The sequence below is a fragment of the Grammomys surdaster genome, unplaced genomic scaffold (genome assembly GCF_004785775.1).
Source record: "Grammomys surdaster isolate TR1022 unplaced genomic scaffold, NIH_TR_1.0 125561, whole genome shotgun sequence".
NCBI classification, from domain to species: Eukaryota; Metazoa; Chordata; class Mammalia; order Rodentia; family Muridae; genus Grammomys; species Grammomys surdaster.
The window spans coordinates 1,936,579-1,945,168 of record NW_021620408.1 but is presented as its reverse complement, the minus strand read 5'-3'; the positions used below and the strand labels follow the sequence as shown (position 1 = coordinate 1,945,168).

Sequence of the window (8,590 nt, the reverse complement as noted above, 5' to 3'; positions counted from 1 at the left end):
ATAAACCCTGTCTCGAAAAACCAAAAAAAAAAAAAAAAAAAAAGAATCACTCTACAGAGCTGGAGCGATGGCTTAGTGATCAAGAGCACAGGTTGTTCTTTCAGAGGCCGCATGTTTGACCTCACAATGTGACTCAGCCATCTGTAACTCCAGTCCCAGGGCGTCCCAACGCCCTCTTCTGGCCTCTGTGGGCACTGCATGCACAGGGAGCTCATTCATACACGAGGCAAAAGAACCACCCACACAAAATTAAAAATAAATAAATAAATAAAATTGTGTCTAAAAGTTACGAATCTTTGCAAGATTCAGTGAGAATGGGTAAATTCATCAGTCTTCGAGGGCTCTAAGAGCAGAACTGTTGTTGTGCTGTAGGAGAATACTTTGAATATTTAAACGGCCGCGTTAAAATGGCTTAGCGCGTGAAAGTGCTTGTGGCACAAGAGCCTGAATTCTATCCCTGGAGCCTACGGTCTAAGGAGAGAATCAACTCCCAAAAGCTGCCCTCTGACCTCAGGAGGGTCACTGTGGCTGGTGGCTGCTGGCATAAACACACAAAATAACGGGTGTGCACACAAGTCATACACACAAAAATGGAGAAGGAGGAGAGAAGAGAGGAGAAGGAGGAAGAGGAAGAAAGGGGAGAAGGAGGAAGAGGAGCAGAAAGAGGGGAAGAGGGAGGAGAAGGAGGAAGAGGAGGAGGAAGAGGAGGAGGAGGAAGAGGAGGAGGAAGAAGAGGAGGAGGAAGAAGAGGAGGAGGAGGAGGAAGAACTGGCTGCCAAACTCTCCTCCAGAACCAAGTCTTATCATTTACATTCCCTCCAGGGTGAAGGAGCACTGTCTGGCCAGTTCTTAAGTGAGCATCTGTTTCCTTCTTTTACAAGTTCTTATTAAACATCTAATTAGCTCCCCTACCCTCCAGCCCACAGTGCTCTTTGCACTAGCTATCCCGAGAACCAGGGTCTCATTTCCACCAATATGGCAATGTATGGGCTTCTGTCCTCTCCGCTGGATTTGGGCCTTGAGAAACAGGGGGACCCAGCACCTCTCTTCACTGGAGCCTTCAGAGAGTTATGGGAAGCTTCAATTCCAAACACATACAAAAGTGCTCAAGAATTGTGGGAGAAGGGAAGGTCACTCTAAACAGGAAGCACTTCATCAGCTGGGCTAGGAAAGGAGCCTAAAACAGGCACACCATCTAGGGCAGCCAGTGATTCCTGTGAAACAGCACTCTGTCCCATGTGGGAATCTGGAGCAAAGGTGGAGATCAGGACACCTGCCTCCCCAGTGAGGAGATGGTGACAAGCTGTGGCTTAGCAAGTGGAGGCATGGTTAGGGGAGCTGGGAGCCATCTCGTTAGCATGCCTTATCTGTTGACAAGCCCACTAAGATGGGGTGAGAAAGCCAGAAAGAGTCCCAAGAATGAAAATCCAGCTTCCACCTCTGACTCCCACCACCCTGCTCTGGCTGGCCTCACTCAGTGCTGGCTCCTTCCCAAGATGTGTTTTTAACCCAGCCTTAATTAGTGATTGTGTCGGTGTCTAGGGTCCTGGGGCTTGAGCGGAAACAGAAAAAGAGAGCACCCCAGAGAGAGGCGGTTTCTAAAAGGCCCCCAAAGGCTAGGGCAGTGTGGCCAGGCTGAGAGGGAGACTGGCCGCACATTTGTGTTGCAAATTTCCAGAGTGAGAGCAAGCCATTCAAAGAGGTGGCTGCTGCAGGCTGGGCAGGGAGGGGAGGGAGAGCCGGTGAACAAAGGGGGCCTATCTGTGGGCCTCAGACCCTACTTTGTGAAAGCTGCTTTCATGTCTTTCCTGAAGGATGGAAGCATTCCCAGCCTGCCCCAGGCCACTGTGCAGGAGATGGGGAGGTCCAGACCCTAGACTTCCCGATTCCCTTGACCCTCCTGCCCTTCTGAGTCTGTTTATGGAGTCCTCAGTAGCAAGTGTCACGTGGCTGTACATGTGTGTTATGCCAGAGCTGGGCCCCCAATGTGGGCTGCTGTGGCCTTTCTGGGTGGCCCCAGACAAGTCACTTGATTTTTTCTGAGCCTTGGTTTCTTTTTCTGTAAATTGGTCTGGTTGATTCTCTTTCCTAGCTTGTGTGATTCCTCCAGACAAGGCGAGCTTCTGACTGGGCCGTGAGGTGACTCTGAAGCTCATCTTTTTTAAGAAACACCTGTATCCGAGGAGATCTTGCAGAGCTCACCAATGAAGAGGTGAAGTTAAGACTTGCCTACCTGAGCTGGTCTCTAATCCCAGCATCCTCCATTACAGTAGATGGAGGTAGAAGGACCACAAGGTCAAGGAGCACCTGGGGGCTACAGGGAGAGTTCAAGGCCAGCCTAGGCAATTCACAAAATAAAAATTTAAAAGGGGCCTAGAGATATAGCTCAGTGATTCACAGTTGTCTCTGTGTAACACCTCTGGGTTACTCGAAAGTGGCAGGTCTAGTAAGTTCTTCTTGCTTAGAATATCTCACCTGTGACAAGAGAATTATGAACCGTGAGTGTCTACCAGACTGGCTATAGGGTGAGTAGTGTTAATGCAACCATCATGCTACAAGGAAACTGTCCCTACATCAGGCTGCCTTTCCTTGGGCCTGTCTCTCCAAGAAGCATTCTCCCTGCCTGATCTCCCCTGGGTTTGGATGATTTTATACGTGTGTGTGTGTGTTTGTTTGTGTGTGTGTGTGTGTGTGTGTGTGTGTGTGTATGTAGGTGGGGGAAATGTTGGGTTTTTTTTTCTCTAAGCCTCTCCAGATGCTGGGCACCAAAGCTAATCTGGGTCTGAATAGCAGGTGTGTTGGTGAGGAGGAGGAGTTGGTAAAAGAGCAAAATCTCAGGCTCACCAGAAACAAGCTCAAAGGGTCGTTTTATTCTAGGACGCTAAGACATCAGACACTCCCTAAAAGCCCTACGGTTCTGCCGGCGGAGGAGGGTCATGGCCTCAGGCAGCCAGGAGGTGGCGCCGTTCTCCAGTCTTTGGTGGTGTCAGACTTTGTTCCAATGTCAGAGATCCCTAGTGTGGGGCTTTGTTCCCTGTGAAATCCCAGGACTAACAAAGCAGGTTCTGGTCAGATCTGCCATGCCATCCTTCACTGTGCCACCCAGACCTCTTCATCTTTCTCTTTCTCATACCCAAGTATTTAGCTGTGTTTCCACTTAGGGGGACGTCCTGGCTCAAGCTCTGCCTCAGGACCAAAGTATATCTCACCAGGGCTGTCAGCACACCTCAGGGCCAAGAGCACGCATCAGTCAGGAAGGAAGGAGCCTCTCTTTCGATCTCCTGTGAAGTCTCAGGGTTGGCACATCTTAGTGACAATCAGTTGTGCGGACATGCAGTGGACCTTCATATTTTCCCATCAGAGGCGAACCCCAAAGCCCTGTCTGAATCTCCAGTTCTCAGTTTCCCATGACATAAAAACATCAGGGCTCTATTATACGGCCTCATTTCCGCTCCGTGGTTCCACTTCAGTTACGGGACCTAGTAACCCAGCACCAACTACCAGAAGCAAGATGTCTGAGTTCTTCATCAGGGACTCAATCCAGTCATTCAGTCCAAGGTCAGCCCTGCCACACACAGCCCCACTCACCCCTGGCTCCAGAGCAGCTCTGACACTGAACTCCAGAATTCATGAAGCCGAAATTCATGACTAGGACCCAGCTTGTAGCTCTGGCCCTCTCACCGGGGGCCAAGAATTATCTGTCATTTACTGAACTCCAGTTGTCCTAAGCTACAGCCCATGACTTCACCACTCAGCAGCCATCAGGATTAGGAACACCTAGGTCTCCCACTGCAGGACTGACAAAGCTCAACCTTGAAGAAGCAGAATGCTGTATCCAGTCCCACAGATGGTAAGTGGGGGCCTGAGTCAAAACAAGCGCTTGTGTTTCGTTCCAGAACAGTGTAACTGCCCTGGCCCAGCTACAGCACCCTAAGGCAAATTTCCTCCGGCCCTACACAAAGAGCAGATTTCTCACGGAGTAAAGCCAGTGGAGGTCTCTGTAGATCCTGTCAGGTGGAGTTCTCAATGTGATAAGATTAAGACTGACCCGTGGTTCATGGCAGGGGAACTGTGAGGGAAGATGGCTCTGTGAGGTTCACATGCATTCATCACAGTGGGGGTGAGATGGCTCAGCAGACCGGAGTTTGATCCCTGATGTACAAGGAGAGACCCAGTTCACACAAGTTTTCCCTGACCTCCATATGTGTAATGCTGCACACGCACATGTGTACACACACACACACACAAATAAATAGATGTCATAAACGGCTTTTGATTAACATCAGAACCTTTCAAATGTGGTGACTTCATGAAGCCTAGATCCCCTACAGCCAGGCTCTGACTCAGTTTACAGCTCCCTCAGATTGGTCTCTTACAGACAAGCATTCCAGAATGCTAAGCAACGAGAAGGCATCAGTAGTTGAGTAGCGTGTCTCATGAGAAGGCATCTCTAGTTGATTAGCGTGTCTCATGAGAAGGCATCACTAGTTGGTTTGTGCGTCTCATCGTCCCTCTGAGCTTTCACCCATTCTTTTGTAATCTTCCCATCAGACAACACCCACTGGTGCTAAGCACCGTGCTTGGTGGTCAGAAACCAGGGAGAATAAGATGCGATTGAAGGAACTGATATTTATGAAGCACTGCTCTGTGCTGAGTGACGCTCTGGGGAGCCCTGGTGTTCTGCGGCTTGCTCTGGTAGAGATTCCACTCTAGACAGGTAGGCAAGCAGAGAATTGCTTACAGTGTGACATGTGCGCTCTGCGACAGAAATGTGTTTAGTGCTCTCGGAGAGGAGTGGGTGCAGGTTCAGTTTGTCAGCCAGCAGCAGAGGCTTTGTGAGGGACATGGCATTGAGATCAGGCCTCAAAGAGAAGTGAGAAAATCGGTCCAGTGTGAGCGAAGGCCAGGGTGGGACACTTACTGTGACTGGAGGGAGGGCCCTCGGACCTTTTGTGTGTGTGGAGTGTACTTGTGGATGTGTGGAGGTTCTTGTGTGTTGCAGGGGCACATGCATGTGTGTGTAGAGGCTCATGTGCACTGAAGATGCATAGGCATGCAGGTGTGTGGGCAGAGGCCCGAAGTCAGAGGTCAGCATCAGGGGTTTTCCTCCATCACTTCCCCACTTTTACTTTTTAAAATATAGGCTTTAAAAAAATTATAGCGGGGCGGGGTAGCACGTGCCACCTTTAGTCTCAGCACTTAGGAGGCAGAGACAGGCAGATCTCTGCCCCTGAGGCCAGCCTGATCTACCTACTGAGTTTCAGGACAGTCAGGGTTAGGTAGAGAGCCCCTGTCTCAAATATATGTGCAGATACCCATGGAGGCCAGAAAAGGGCATTCTATTCCCTGTAATTAGCTGTGAGCCTCCCAATGTGAGGGATAGGTGGGAACCGAACCCGGGTCCTTTGCAAGAAGAACAAGCACTCTTAAACTGCTGAGCTATCTCTCTAGGCTCTCTACTTTATTCTCCAAGACATTCTTGTTGAACCAATTCCACTGGACTGGCTGATCAGCAAGCCGCCAGGGTCCTTCTATCTCTGCCTGCCCAGAACTGGAATCCATTTGACATAGATTCTGGGGATCTGAGTCCTGGTGCTCAAACTTACACAGCTAATTCCCAGTTGAGCACCATGTCATCCAGTCCTTTGTGTGCTTCCCCGATTGATTGATTGATTCCTAATTCAACTGTTTAGGGTAGGACCTAGGATTCTGGAGTGTTAATCAAAGCCCTAATGTGTTTTGATATGAACCTGGATTCCTGGTTCCACCAGCAGGAAATATAGGTGATTTAGACCAAGCTATGCAGGGTTTCAAATGCTACACTAAGGAATTTAGTCCTTTCTTGTTCTCTACAGAAAGAGGCCATTGGAGGCTCTTGAAGCCTGGTGGGATGGTTTGGGAGGGGGAACATTGACAGCAGCCTGAAGGAAGTGAATCCAGTCAGGAAGCCCAGGCCAGTATGCCTAGGGTCTGAAGCAGTGCAATGGTGAAAGGTAACTAAGGGAGGCTCCGCAAGATAAACATAGGCTAGACCAGCACAGCCTAGACCAACATAGCCTAGATGAGCATAGAAGGACAGCCAGATGAGGGAAGTGAAAGGATGCCCAAATGAGTCTATGAATGACTGGAGGGAGGGTCAGGATGCTTGTGGGGGTCAAGTTAAGAGGGGATGGGAGCTCCATTTGCACATGTTGTGGTTGGAGTGTCATGAGACCTCCCAAGAACCCCTGGGCCCCAGGGAGCTGAATCTGGTCCAGATCTTGGAAATGATGGTTATTTCTCTAAGCTGCCTTCTTCTTCCCTCCCTTCCTTCCCTGAAGGGCACAGGAGTCAGGAGTAGGGTGGGAGTAGGGGAGACCTTGGAGGATTTACATCTACCTTCAAGACAGGTGAAACGGAAGTAGAAATAGGGAATCCAGGCCAGAGAGATGGTGCAGCAGATGAAGGTGCTTACCGTGCAAGCCCAACCACTTAAGTTAGATCCCTGGGACCCACATTAAGTGGAAGAAGAGGAGACAACCCTGCTAAGTTGTCCCCTGACCTCTACACAAACTAATAACAAAGTCAAAAGAAGAAACGACACAAGCGAGAAAGCAGATGCTTCTGTCAGCCTGGACCCAGACAAGCCAATGCCTGCCCATAGAGATGGGATCTCAAAACTAAGATTCTCTTCTTTGCTGAGTCTCCCAAAGGCAAATTCCATCCGTAGGCTCAAAACATACAGATCCAAAGACTTTGGGGTGAGAGGGTAAAAGAGAAGAAGCAAAGGGGTCCCTGCAAGAGAGGTGGGAAATTGCTTAGTGGAAGAACCCCTCCCAAGCATCCATGAGATCCTGAGTTCCACACTCAGTGCTGGAAAAGGAATGAAGAATTGTGAGAGAAAGCCAGCGGAGACTGATAATTTCAGTAAGCAATTGTGGTGTTCATCATCTCCCTCACTGGACTGTTTTGAAGCAAATCCCAGACTGGTAAATATTTCAGCACATATCTCAAAAAAAAATAAGGGTTCTTTCTTTAACATAGTCACAATCCCATTATCACCCTTTAAGAAAAAAAAATCTGGGCTGGAGAGATGGCTCAGCGGTTAAGAGCACTGACTGCTCTTCCAGAGGTCCTGAGTTCAAATCCCAGCAACCACATGGTGGCTCACAACCACCCATAATGAGATTGGATGCCCTCTTCTGGTGTGTCTGAAGACAGCTACAGTGTACTCATATACTTAAAATAAATAAATAAATCTTTAAAAAAAAAATCTAACAATAATTCCCATTGAGGGCAATTTGACAAGCCCTCAGAATGGAAGCCAGGCCGATGTCCTCAAGCTGTAGCTGTCATAAACCCATGATAAGGAATCTAAATTCTCCCAAGATAATTATAGCCAAGGTGAAGAGGCGATTGGAAAGGCAGGGATTTTAGAAGCTTGTGGGGGACTCTGGGAAGAAAGTCTTATTTTAAGGGGGGTGGGAAAGGAGGCATAGAAACATTTGCAGAGCATAAAAGAAAACGGTGTTCTTGACCCCATTTTCCTCACCCAAGGGCCTTTAGTCGTAAATAAGAGATGGAAACCAGGTCTGAAGTGAACCCAATCAGATAAAATAACAAAAGAGGACTTACTAAACGCAGCAGATTGCCGGGGTTCATTTCTCACCCAGGCTACACAGTTCTGTGTATTTCACGGGGAAGGGCGGTTAACCATATCGCTGTTCATCGGAAGTCTGCGCATTCCTGTTAACCGATCAGTGAGGACATTTCTCCCTCAATAGGGGCAGCAGGAGGGCAAGGTTCGAAATTTAGATGTCTACAAACTTACACTGTGCGGTTGTGGGAGCTGGAGGAACAGGGAGCCGCGACCAGGAGAGACCTGCAACCAGGACTGCGAACCGACCCGGAGCCAAACCAACCTGGAGCACCAGTGATGTGGAAGTGTGTCCAGACCCTGAAAACCCCGTCTTAAGGGCAGCAGGAGCAGGACTCCTCCTTCTCTGTCCTGGGCTTGCATGTTCCCAGAGCACGTACATAGCCTTTTGGCCCCATCTCTGTCATCCTTGAAGTAGTCATAACCAGTGGCCAGGTTATAGGTTACATTTCCTCTCTGGACCAAGTCATGTTCAGACAACAAGCACCACAAGTTCCTTTTCATGCAAGTAAAGCATTCCCTACACCTTGGTCTTGGCCAATGATATACGTTCACCCTGGGTGCCCCTACTCACTCCCCAAAAGTGTAAATAGATCTTGTGCTCCCCAATTGAACGAGCTGCTCAATAAAACCTGCCTCCAGAGAGTCTGTTCTTGTTGGACTCACAACAGCCTGAGGTCTCCTTCACCCCTAGCCATTCCTGCCTTGATTTCCCTTTCAGGCCACCAGTCAAATCCCTGGCATCGTGCTGTTCCGGGAAGAGGAGCAGGTGGGACCGTTAATCATGGGCAAGTTAGATCCTCTCTCTGAACTGATTTGTGAACGGAAGGTGGTAGACTCCAGATTTGATGTGCCAATAAACTACCTAATAAAGTGGTGTGCAACTCCTGGGGTTCAGAACATGTTCCTGGGATTTGGCTCGGTGTTCCGTGGCATCTGCAGAACGCTCCAATG

The 8,590-nt window shown here is 49.1% G+C and overlaps 1 protein-coding gene across 1 annotated transcript in view; it reads right to left on the bottom strand.

Annotated features, from left to right (window-relative positions):
* The window catches only part of Ghrh (growth hormone releasing hormone), a 17,085-nt gene extending 9,212 nt beyond the window's left edge, over positions 1 to 7,873 (bottom strand). The window contains exon 1 of the mRNA XM_028786592.1: positions 7,811 to 7,873. The gene's annotated coding sequence lies outside the window, so the exon portion shown is untranslated. The remainder of the gene's footprint in view (positions 1 to 7,810) is intronic.
* Positions 7,874 to 8,590: the final 717 nt, after the last annotated feature.